Raw genomic sequence first — 12,533 nt, 5'->3', positions numbered from 1 at the left:
GTGGTTGCATCCAGCTCAGAGTCAGGGTCTAGCACTGAGGCAGCCTGGAAAATCCAGTATAACAGAGGGAATGATTGTAGTGCGATAGACATCTCTCCCCAGGCTGTGAGAGCAGGCTGCCCCTGCACCTCTCAGGGGAAGGCCAAGGACCCTTGGTAGAATTCAGCTCTCCTACTCTGAACCTTGGGAACATTTCTATCGACACCCCCCACATCTATGACGTGAGCAGAAGGCTTGGGGTGGATCCTGATGGCTCCTGAGGCAGAGCAAGCCTGGTGGAAGTGTGGAATTGCTGCCGACCTGGGCAGTTGTGAGCAGGGAATATTTGATCTACTGGTGAAATCTGGGAGGGTCTGAAAGGTGTGTCTGTTGTTCATGAAGCCCCAGTTCCTTCTTTGGGAATCAGCTGGGAGGCTTGCTGCAAAACAACCCCTTGGCATATGAAACGAAGCCTGGGTCAAAAAGGGATGTTCAGAGGCTTTTGTGGCAGTGCCAGACACAAGACACCTTTGGACTGGGCTGTTCAGAAGCAGCTGGAACAAACTGGCTGCCTTTGAGCTTCTGTCAACTGCAGACAGCTTCCAGTCAAGTGTCTCCTGCTTATTGCTGCAGGTCACAGGAAAGCCATCCAGCCTCCTGGCTCAGTGCTGGCCCTTGCAAAGGGCTTGGGAGTTCTTTCCCTTGCTGACCAGTCCCTCAACACACTTCAGCCTTGGTGCATCTCTGGCTCTAGAAAGAGAAAAGTGTTCCTGGGAATAAAGCAAAGCATTTTTCTACCTATTTGTCTCCTCCCCAATAGTGTCAAGTTTGCAACAAAATCCAAAGAGAGAGCAGCTGAAAGAGGTAGAAAATGAGGCACTACATCATGCCAGACACTTCCAAAAGCTTGGCTGTGGGAGGCAAAGACATGCTGAGTTTTCTTACCAAAAGATGATGCTGTCTATACATTTTGATGCTGATGCCTCATAATCAATGTATTGTTTTCATGACATGGGAAAAGGTGAATGAGTAGATGGTGCTGTTGGAGCTGTGCTCACTGGGGCAGCAGCAGCTCTGGGGTGATTCCCTGCGCAGCTGCAATCAGCCCACGTTGCTCTCAGGGCCAGGTCTGAATGAACTTGGTGATGCTGATCAGAGGTGCACAGCTCTGTGTCCATGGGATAACCCCAGGGTTGTGGACTCCAGTTCTGTGGAGTTGCCGCTGCTTTGCATGAAAACTTCAAGGCAGAACTTGTCCTGTTGTATTTTTTTGCCATTCAAAGCATCGTCTGCTATTTCTGGGTATTAATTGCGTCATTAGACAATAACTCACAAGAAGGGAAGATTCCACATGTATTTCCATTTTGCTTTCTTGCTGCTGCAGGTGAAACTGATTAACCTAGGAGATATTGATGCTCCCTTCACCTATAGCCCTTCAACTGCCAACGTGGGCTTCTGCTTCAAGTTTGTGCCTGAGGAAGACATCGGTGCACCAGGTGGGACCCAGACTGCTCAGATCTCCTTCAGTGCCGCCATAGTGTGGAGGTTTGAGGAAGAATTCCAGTTCAGTGTGGCTGGATCTCCTATGTCTGCAATCCTGACTATCAAGTAAGGGTGGTCAAAGCCAGGCACGCGCCTGCACGTCCTCAGCACAAGAGAAAGGGGCCGCTTCATGTGAGCGGTCCCAGCCCCTCCACGCGTGCGGGATCGGTGCCAAAAGCCAGACAACACTTAGCGGTGGATCACACGGCTCGTGCGTTAATGGAGAATGCAGCTAGCTGCAAGAATTAGTATGAATTGCAGGACACATTGGTCATCCACACTTTGAATGCACTTGCGGCCCTGGGTTCCTCCCGGGGCTACGCCCGTCTGAGCATTTCTTGACGATCAGTCGCCGTCCGGGGGCCACCACAGTGGTGCGGCTGGCGTCGCCTCGCAGGCCAGTTGACTGTGGTCAGCAGCGGAGACGATGCTGGCTCGCTGGTGCCCAGAGGGAAGGCGGTCAGGGGTTTGGCAAGGGATGCTTTTCCCTTGGCGGCCTCAATTTTTTCCCTGTGACCCAGCAGGCGTCATCATCGTCATGGCTGTCATCATCATTGTTGCCGCGCAGGGCCTTCCTCCCCCTATATGCAGACTCAGGGACTGATCCATAGCTCCCCACTCCTGGAGTGAGCCACTGGGGCAGAGTTTGTCCTTGGGGCACCCATGCCGCAGTATGGTGGTGGTGGGAGATGAGGAGAGTGAGAGACAGCGTTGAAAACATCACCGTGGGCTGGGAGAACAGAGGGGGCAAGAGGGAGATGAGGTGCAGGCCTCACCCGTAGCCTCCCAGCCACGCAGGCGGCTGTCTGCGGGTGGGTACCACGGGGGTACTGTGCTGTGCTGCTGCGTGTGCATGTGAGGCGAGAGCGCCAGGGACAGGGGTTCTGACCCCCTCCTCCCTTCGCCTGCCCTGCTCCTCTTCTGTTGCAGTCTCGGGGTGCAAATAGCACCATGGCTTTTCTCTCTCTCCAGCAAGGCCATCACGTGCCGCCACTTGGCTGGTCCCCCATCAGGGCTGTCTCTGCCACACTCCCTTTTTGGTTCTTGTCTCTGGGATGGGGCACTCCGTTCTCTGCTTCTCTACCTCTGGCTTTGTTTTCCCCTGGTGCATGGGAGCCAGTGGGGAGGGAGGTGAGAGTAGTAGGTGGGAGAAGCTGGCTGGCTGTTGGCCTGTTGGCATGCCACTTCTTTAGGAGCAGCATGGGCCGGGAGGTGTGGCCAAGCTTTGGCCTTGCAACCTCAGATCAGACATGGCGAGCCGCTGAATTTAAGCAAATTAGTCAGCAAGGGAAAAGAAACTAACAAGGATTCCATCAGTAACGGTGAGCAAAGAGGGAAAAGCCCAGGGCTGAATCCCCCCCCGCAGTGGGGCACGGGACATGTGACGTACAGAAGCCCCCCTCCTGGGCGGCGCTCTTGGGGGACCCAAATCCTTGTGATCGAGGCCGCAGCCCGCAGACGGTGTGAGGCCGGTAGCGGCCCCCCAGCGCGCCGGGCCCGGGGCTTCTCAGAGTCAGGTTGCTTGGGAATGCAGCCTAAACCGGATGGTAAACTTCATCTAAGGTTAAATACTGGCACGAGACCGATAGCCAACAAGAATCGTAAGAGAAAGTCGAAAAGAACTTTGAAGAGAGAGTTCAAGAGGGTGTGAAACCGTTAAGAGGTAAACGGGTGGGGCCTGCGCAGTCTGCCTGGAGGATTCAACCCAGCGAGTTTCATTCGTCTGGCGCAGGTTTGGCGGATCCTCGCCTCCGCCTCCTCTCCGTCGCCTGGGCAAACCCCATCCGTGGTAGCGCCGTGGCGGGGGGCGTCGCTTCTCCCCTCGCGGGGGGTAAGTGTCCTCAAAGCACAGCGTTTCTCGCAGGGGTGCAGGGGCTGGGCCCGCTGGCCCCCGGCCCTGCTGTCAACCGGGGCGGACTGCGCTCAGTGCGCCCCGACCGCGCGGCGCCACTGGGCTGGGCTCACAGGCCACGCTGGGGTGCCCGGGGTCCGCAGCGATGTTGGCTACCCACCTGACCCGTCTTGAAACACAGACCAAGGAATGAGCTTGACAGGCAGCACGTGCGCGAGTCAGGAGCCGTTGTCGAAAGCCCGCGGCACAATGAAGGTAAGGGCCGGCGCGCGCCGGCTGAGGTGGGATCCCGTGGCGCATGTTGCGCCTGGTAGTCCCAGGCGCACCACCGGCCCGTCTCACCCACCGCCCCTTCGCGGGGCCGGGAAGGTGGAGCGTGAGCGTCCGTGCTAGGACCGGAAAGATGGTGAGCTATGCCTGGGCAGGACGAAGCCAGAGAAAACTCTGGTGGAGGTCCGTAGTGGTCCTGATGTGCAAATCCGTCGTCCGACGCGGGTCTAGGGGCGAAAGACAAATCAAACCATCTAGTAGCTGGTTCCCTCTGAAGTTTCCCTCAGGATAGCTGGCACTTGGCAATGGGCAGTTTTGCCTGGTAAAGCAAATGATTAGAGGCCTTGGAGCTGAAACAATCTCAACCTATTCTCAAACTTTCAATGGGTAAGGGGGCCGGCTCGCTGGCGTGGAGCCGCGCCATGGAATGCGAATGCTCAGTGGGCCACTTTTGGTAAGCAGAACTGGCGCTGCGGGATGAACCGAACACCGAGTTAAGGCGCCCAATGCTGACACTCATCAGAGCCCAAAAATGGTGTTGGTTGATCTAGACAGCAGGACGGTGGCCATGGAAGTCGGAATCTGCTAAGGAGTGTGTAACAACTCACCTGCCGAATCAACTGGCCCTGAAAATGGATGGCGCTGGAGCGTGGGGCCCATACCCGGCCGTCGCCGGCAGTGCGATGCCCGCAGGGGCTAGGCCGTGACGAGTAGGAGGGCCACGGCAGTGCGCCTCGAAGCCTGGGGCGTGGGCCCGGGTGGAGCCGCCGCAGGTGCAGATCTTGGTGGTAGTAGCAAATATTCAAATGAGAGCTTTGAAAGCCAAAGTGGAGCAGGGTTCCTTGTGAACAGCAGTTGAACATGGGTCAGTCAGTCCTAAGCGATAGGCGAGCGCCGTTCCGAAAGGGCGGGCAATGGCCTCTGTTGCCCTCAGCTGATCGAAAGGGAGTCGGGTTCAGATCCCCGAATCCGGAGTGGCAGAGACGGGCGCCATGAGGCGCCCAGTGCGGTGACGCAACCGATCCCAGAGAAGCCGGCGGGAGCCCTGGGGAGAGTTCTCTTTTCTTTGTGAAGGGCCGGGTGCCCTGGAATGGGTTCGCCCCGATAGAGGGGCCCGCGCCTTGGAAAGCGTTGCGGTTCCAGCGGCGTCCGGTGAGTTCTCGCTGGCCCGTGAAAATCCGGGGGAGAGGGTGTAAGTCTCGCGCCGGGCCGTACCCATATCCGCAGCAGGTCTCCAAGGTGAACAGCCTCTGGCATGTTGGAACAATGTAGGTAAGGGAAGTCGGCATGCCGGATCCATAATTTTGGGATAAGGATTGGCTCTAAGGGCTGGGTCGGTCGGGCTGGGGCGCGAAGCGGGGCTGGGCGCGCGCCGCAGCTGGCCGCGCGCCGGGCCCTTCCCGTGGATCGTCCCAGCTGCGGCAGGCGCCGCCCACCCCCCCCCACCCGCCCTCCGCCTTGCCGCAGCCAGCGCCCCGAGCGGTTCGCGCAGGGGAGGGTCCCCCGGGGGGGTCCCTGGGCTGGCGCCCCGCCTCGGCTGGCGCCTAGCAGCCGGCTTAGAACTGGTGCGGACCAGGGGAATCCGACTGTTTAATTAAAACAAAGCATCGTGAAGGCCCGAGGCGGGTGTTGACGCGATGTGATTTCTGCCCAGTGCTCTGAATGTCAAAGTGAAGAAATTCAATGAAGCGCGGGTAAACGGCGGGAGTAACTATGACTCTCTTAAGAATAGTTACTAACTGGGCTCAGCTGCAGAAGTCGCACCTCCTCGCGGTCCTGCCGGATGCCCTTGTGGTAACTAAGTCAACTTTTGCCCCAGTGTGAGTGAGGGCATTTACCAGCCCTCCCTATTGCTGGGCTCGCCACCCAATGGTAGTATCACGATCTGCTGAAACAAAGAGTTTGCCGCAGCCTGTTCGCTGTTGCACAGTGCCTTGTCCACGGGCCGTTGATGTTGGACAAAAGTTGGTAGCTCGAGAGAGGGTCGACTACTGACTATTTCTACCCTCACTTGGACTGGTCATTTCTTTAACTTAGCGGACTGACATAATGGTGCAATCTCTAGCTTTGCGTTACATCTCTACTGCAACTCAGACTGACCCATTAGATCTAAGGGTCAATGATGCCAAATCTGTGCCCTCTCTGCCCAGGGAAGAGGGGTTCAATCTTGTAAGTCTAGAGTTTGTTAACTCTGGAATTGTCAAAGGAGATGGTATACATCATGCAGATGTCTGGGAGTTTCTGGGGCAACTCCCTGAGCCATATGAGATCTCCCCTATGGGGCTGGCCCAGGAAGAGGCTGTGAGTGCAGAGGGAAGTTTCGAAGAGCCCAGAACACCTGAGGCCGAAAGTAGGAGGGGGGATACTGAAGAGCCCAAAACACCCGAGGCTCCTTACGGGTCCAAAGCTATTGGTAGTACGCCAAAAACACCGGTCGTATCGATGCCGGACAAACAGCCATCTTGTCCTCAATGTGAGACCCGGTTTACTAGGATGCTGGGGCTGATTGATCATCTTAAAAGGGTGCACGGGCAGAGAAAGATCATTTTCAGATGTGCGAAGTGTGGTAAACAAAATCTAAAATACCACAGTATCTCGTGTCACATCCCACATTGCAAGGGAATGGTGTGTGTGGCTCCCACAGGTGACTGGGTCTGTGAGGTGTGCCATCGAGGGTTTGCCACCAAGATTGGCCTGGGTCAGCACAAGAGGATAAGACATCCTCTTGTGCGGAATGAGGAGCGGATTATTGCTTCCCATCCTAAAGAGTCATCGGCCCGAGGAGCCCACAAACAAGTATGGACTGAAGAGGAAGAGGCTCTCCTGATACAACTGGTGGACAAGTACACCGGTAAAAGGAACATTAATCAACCTTTAGCGGAGCATATTCCAATGAAGACAGCAAAGCAGATAAGCGATAAAAGGCACCGTCTAGTGAAAGGTCCCTCCGCAGAAGAACATGAAGGCCTAGTAGGCGCCGTGGGGATCGAACATCCACCCGAGTCTGCTAAATTGCCGAAGGAGGGACAGTTAAAGCTCCAATACCGCAAGATGATCAAAGCGGGACTATCGGTTGGAAAGTTCACCATGTATCGGGAGGCCTTTGAGAAAATTGTTGATGGGCAAGATCCAGGTCGTGTGGTGAATGACGTATATAACGAGTTTCTTGGTATTCTGGGGGAGCCTAGCCAGAGCAAATCTATCTGTAAGGGTCGAAAAAAGGAGGCATCCCGTGGCGAAAAAACATCCAAGACTACACCAAATTGGATGTGTAAAAGAGCTATCAAGAGGGGCAAATTCTTGCGATTTCAGTTGTTGTTCAAGTCACATAGAAGGCGCCTCGCGCGTATCATCTTGGACAGCACGGAAGCCATTCAGTGCCAGGTACCATCGAGCGTTGTCCACGATCACTTTAAGAATAGATGGGATACATCTGGTACATTTGGTGGCCTCTTAGGTTTCCCTCCTTACAAGGAGGCGAACAATGTGGTGTTCGAGGCCCTAATTACAGAGAAAGAGGTGGATAAGAACTTGAAAGAGATGTGTAAAACCTCCGCTCCCGGGCCAGATGGGATTACTCTGGGTCAAATTATTGCAAAAGACCCGAGATTTTCCCGATTGACTGAGATCTTCAACCTCTGGCTTATTACCGGTACAATTCCAGATGCGCTGCGGGACTGCAGGACAGTCTTGATACCCAAGTCTTCAGATGTAGAGAAGCTTGGTGATATCAATAACTGGAGGCCTATCACTATTGGTTCAATGGTGATTAGGCTATTTTCCAGGATCGCCACAGCGAGGCTGTCCAAAGCTTGTCCCATTAACCCCCGGCAACGGGGTTTTATTTGCGCATCAGGGTGTGCCGAGAACCTCAAGTTGTTACAACTTGTGGTAAAAACAGCAAAAGGAGAGCACAAACATCTGGGGGTCGTGTTCGTGGACATCGCTAAGGCATTTGACACCGTGTGTCATGAGCATGTATTTGAGGGTCTGGTCCAGAGAGGTGTGGATTCACACGTGATTGATTTAGTGAGGGAAATGTATCGTGATGTCAGGACGTACATTTCCGTTGGAAGGGGAAGAACAGACCCCATATACATTCGCTCAGGTGTCAAACAGGGCAACCCTATGTCACCTCTGCTGTTTAATTTAGCGATGGACCCCCTTCTATGTAAACTTGAACGTGAAGGTGAAGGTTTCCATCATGGGGGTTGGAAAACTACGGCCATGGCATTTGCCAATGACCTAGTGCTCCTGAGTGATTCCTGGGAAGGCATGTGTTGTAACATCAAAATTCTGGAGGCCTTTTGTAATCTTACTGGCCTCAGTACGAAGGGTGAAAAATGTCACTTTTACACTTTGGCTTTTACATCAAGCCAACAAGGGACTCATATACTATCAATGATTGTCCCGCATGGGTAATAAACGGATCCCCTCTTAACATGATCGACCCAGGTTCCTCAGAAAGATATCTTGGCACATGGGTAGACCCCTGGACTGGCTTCGCAGACCCTAGATTATCAGAGAAGCTAACTGTTTGGCTCCATCGAATTGGTCGTTCGCCTTTAAAACCTCTCCAGAAAGTTGATATACTCAGGACTTATACTATTCCGAGACTGATATATTTGGCTGACCATACTGAGGTTAAGGTGGGCCTCCTCGAATCCCTTGACCAGTTGATTCGTAATATGGTCAAGGAATGGCTTCATCTTCCACAAAGTACGTGTGATGCGATCTTGTACTCGAGTTTCAAAGATGGTGGTTTAGGTCTCATCAGATTGGTGGCGCTCATTCCAAGTATACAGGCGAGAAGACTGCATAGATTGGCACAGTCTTCGGATGAGACTCTTGTGAATTATTTGAAGGAAATCCATCTGGAACGGTTATTTGAAAGATTGTGGCTAAAAGCAGGGGGGACACAAGAGTCCGTCCCATCAATTTGGGAGCCTCTACCGGCGGTAGAGTTGGGGGGTGATGATGAAGCCCAGCTTGAATGGGAAGCACCCGCTCCTAAAATTTGCTATCCAAAACCGTGTAATTGGAGGAAATTAGAATTTCAAAAGTGGATCCACCTGGTATCCCAGGGTCATGGAATTGAAAATTTTGAAAATGATGAGATCAGTAATGCCTGGATAAGGTGGTTTGGGGGCATACCTCACCGAAAATTAATCACGGCCCTACAATTAAGAGCCTATGTCTACCCGACAAGGGAATTCCTGGCTAGGGGTAGACAGGAGAATGTTGTTCAATCCTGCCGACATTGTGGAGCTAGATATGAGACCGTGGCCCACATTGTCGGCAACTGCGCCATCACTCAGGAAGCCAGGATTAAGAGACATAACGCCATCTGTGAAACTCTTAGTGAAGAGGCTAAGAGGGAGTGTTGGGCAGTAGACAAGGAGCCACACATTAGGAATGAGGCAAAAGAATTGTTTAAACCGGATTTGATCTTTGTTAAAGGGTCTAAAGCAGTCGTGGTTGACGTGACAGTGAGGTACGAGCACTCTGAAATCTCATTGAGTGAAGCCGCCTCGGAAAAGGCCAAGAAATATCAGCGCCTTCATAAGCAGATCGAACAATAGACGAATGCAAAGGAAATTGAATATGTTGGCTTCCCCATGGGAGCCTGTGGCAAATGGTTAGGCAAGAATACTGAGGTGCTGACCACCCTTGGTCTCTCTAAAACGAGGCTAGAGAGAACCGCGAGGGCCCTAGCATCTAAAGTACTCTTCGCCTCTGTCGATATTGTACATATTTTTGTAAGCAAAGCTAGATCGACTGTATCTGTAAATACATTGTAAATAAACAAGGCCCCTCCCCTTGGCTGGGTCCACTGGACAGTGGAATCGGTTTTGGGTGGGAGGGGTTCATCCCTCATAACCGCGTCTTAGCCCATATTTGGGTTAAAAATTCTGATTTGGACATCAGGTGGACGGGCCACCTTACTTAACCTGGAAAAGGAACATATACAGTTTGTATGTGTTTAATAAATAGCCAAATGCCTCGTCATCTAATTAGTGACGCACATGAATGGATGAACGAGATTCCCACTGTCCCTACCTACTATCGAGCGAAACCACAGCCAAGGGAACGGGCTTGGCGGAATCAGCGGGGAAAAAAGACCCTGTTGAGTTTGACTCTAGTCTAGCGCTGTGAAGAGACATGAGAGGTGTAGAATAAGTGGGAAGCCGGGCACGCGCTCGGCGGTGCAGGGCGACCCGCCCGCCGGCGTCCCGGCCATCAGTGAAATACCACTACTCTGATTGTTTTTTCACTTACCCAGTGAGGCGGGGGGGGGCGAACCCCGAGGGGGGCTCTCGCTTCTGGCGCCAAGCGGCCGGTGCGCGCCGGCCACGACCTGCTCGGGGGACAGCGGCAGGTGGGGAGTTTGACTGGGCCGGTACACCTGTCAAAGCGTAACACAGGTGTCCTAAGGCAAGCTCAGGGAGGACGGAAACCTCCCGTGGAGCAGAAGGGCAAAAGCTCGCTTGATCTTTATTTTCAGTACGAATACAGACCATGAAAGCGGGGCCTCATGATCCTTCTGGCTTTTTTGGGTTTTAAGCAGGAGGTGTCAGAAAACTTACCACAAGGATAACTGGCTTGTGGCGGCCAAGCGTTCATAGCGACATCGCTTTTTGATCCTTCGATGTCAGCTCTTCCTATCATTGTGAAGCAGAATTCACCAAGCGTTGGATTGTTCACCCACTAATAGGGAATCTGAGCTTGGTTTAGACCGTCATGAGACAGGTTAGTTTTACCCTTCTGATGATGTGCTGTTGCAATAATAATCCTGGGAACCCTTGGGATGGGATGGGATGTGTTATCCCTGAGAGAAGTGAGGCCAATGGAGATCTCTCCCCTGAACACATTGCCTGCAGAACCCCTTCCAGAGCCCAGCTGAAGGCCTGGCCTTTGGGCTGGGATCAGTTTGGTCAGAAGGGTGACCTTCTTTGATAAGGGACACATCCTACTTTAGCAGGGGTCTTCCTCACAATTGGTAATGATTTCAAAGACAGAGCACATCCCTTCTGGGATTTCCTTTCCTTTCTTTGAGCACTAAAGGAGGAATCTCACCCTGGGTTTAGCTACAGGGACAAAAGGCAGAAGCCTTTCTGTGCAGGTGAGTGCCAGTCCTTGCCCACACTTCCTGGAAACGGAACCCTGCCAAGCAGGAAGGAGATCCAGAGGTGAGGGCCTGGTGCAGTCAGATTGAGCAGTCCCACCTGTCCATAAATTCCCATTTCCAAAGGCCTCCAGACAGTCCTTTGTTATGTTGCCCATCCCCATGCAGATGCCCAGGACCCTGGGATCCCAGGGTGCACAGATGTCCCTGCAGTGGGCTTTTCCCAGCACAGGCCAGGACAGCCTGGAGGAGAGGAAACAAAAAACCAACCTGTAGAAGACCCAAGAAGAGACCCTCAAAAAGAGACTTTAAAACAGAGGAGTTCATCATCCTCAGGCAGGATGGGTGGGCTCCCCTTCAAACAAGCAATGTCAGTTTCCCACTGACACCAATCCTTTTCTACAGGATGGACAAATAAGGAGTAAATAAAAACCCACGGAATGTGACATAGATGAAGACTTCCAGGAGCCCAGTTGCGAGGTGCGGATGTTCAGGGACATCACACCATGACCAATATGATCAAGTGAAGCCAAATTTATTATCCCTAAAAAGACCAGATTTATAATAGGTTTCTACTGCCCACGCTTCTCTAGCTAATACATGATTGGTTAATCCTAGCTGTTAACACATCTAAATTAAATGCTGATTGGATCATCTAATTTTTCGTGCATCTTGCTGTGGTTGTCTGGCCCACCCATTGCTTTCTCTTTTTTCTCACTCTCCCAAGCTTGCTGACAAACTTGCTGAGTCCTGATGACTCTTCTTCTTGTATCTTTCTCAAGGATATACTGACCCCATTTCTGAATATGTCCATTATCCATTGTTTGTGAATGTGTTCATTGCCCATTAGTACAAGCAGGCTGGATTGTGCATCGGCCGAATATGGCCATTGTCTAGCAAGAACTCCTCAACCTACAAAAAATCCTCAACACCCCAGAGCCTGACCACGCCCCACAGCCCACCTCAGAAATGATCCACCCAGATTGGGTGGGGGGTCTGATGAAGGAGATGTGTGAGATGGGCCAGATGCTGAAGGAATACACTTCCCCAGCTGGTGAGGAAACCTCCCCCTGCCTCAAAGAGGGAGAGTCTGATGGTGCAGCAGCGGAACCCACAGATGTTACAACTGTCCAAGTTCCAGCTGAACTGCAGAGGCAGTCACAGCCAGCAGCAGTTGCTCTGTGGAAACGAGGCGGTCTAAGATGAAATCAGAGCACCCAGACAAGGATAAGAATGGAGGGCCCTCACAACTCACAGGGGAGCCAATGGTTGAGATCATCACTGAGTCCCTGATGTACAAAAGTCTCTGTAATCTGCACACAGACATTGTACGCACAGGGACGTGAGGCTTATACAACCTGGTTACTCTGGGTCTGGGATCTTATGGGTACAGGTGTCCAGCTGGATGGTGGTGAGGCAAGGAATTTGGGACGCTTGACCCAGGACTCAGGTATCAATCAGATTTTTGTAAGGGAGCCAGGGCTTTTAATAAGTGTCAGAGAGAGGTTTGTTCATAGGGAGAGAATGCAGGAGCAGCACCATAGAATGTGCTGGAAGACTCTTGAGGATGGGATCCAACAGCTGAGAGAAGTGACAGTATTGGAGGTACTCTTTGGGAGGGATAGACAGCATGATAATGACCCCAACAAGGTCGGGTGCACAGGGCAAATGTTGTGGAGCCTGGCAAATCTGGGGCCATCTCAATACGCCACCTTTATTGCAACAATTAATGCCAATACCGGCTGGGAGACAGTGGGTCATGGG

General features: G+C 52.7%; 2 pseudogenes; both read left to right on the top strand.

The window, feature by feature from the left end:
• Window positions 1-1,705: 1,705 nt before the first annotated feature.
• On the top strand, window positions 1,706-1,858 carry LOC134426075 (5.8S ribosomal RNA; annotated as a pseudogene).
• Window positions 1,859-2,755: 897 nt separating this feature from the next.
• LOC134426166 (28S ribosomal RNA) lies at window positions 2,756-10,772 on the top strand (annotated as a pseudogene).
• Window positions 10,773-12,533: the final 1,761 nt, after the last annotated feature.

Source organism: Melospiza melodia, chromosome 17 (genome assembly GCF_035770615.1).
Source record: "Melospiza melodia melodia isolate bMelMel2 chromosome 17, bMelMel2.pri, whole genome shotgun sequence".
Lineage (NCBI taxonomy): Eukaryota > Metazoa > Chordata > Aves > Passeriformes > Passerellidae > Melospiza > Melospiza melodia.
This window is presented reverse-complemented; position numbering and strand designations above follow the sequence as displayed.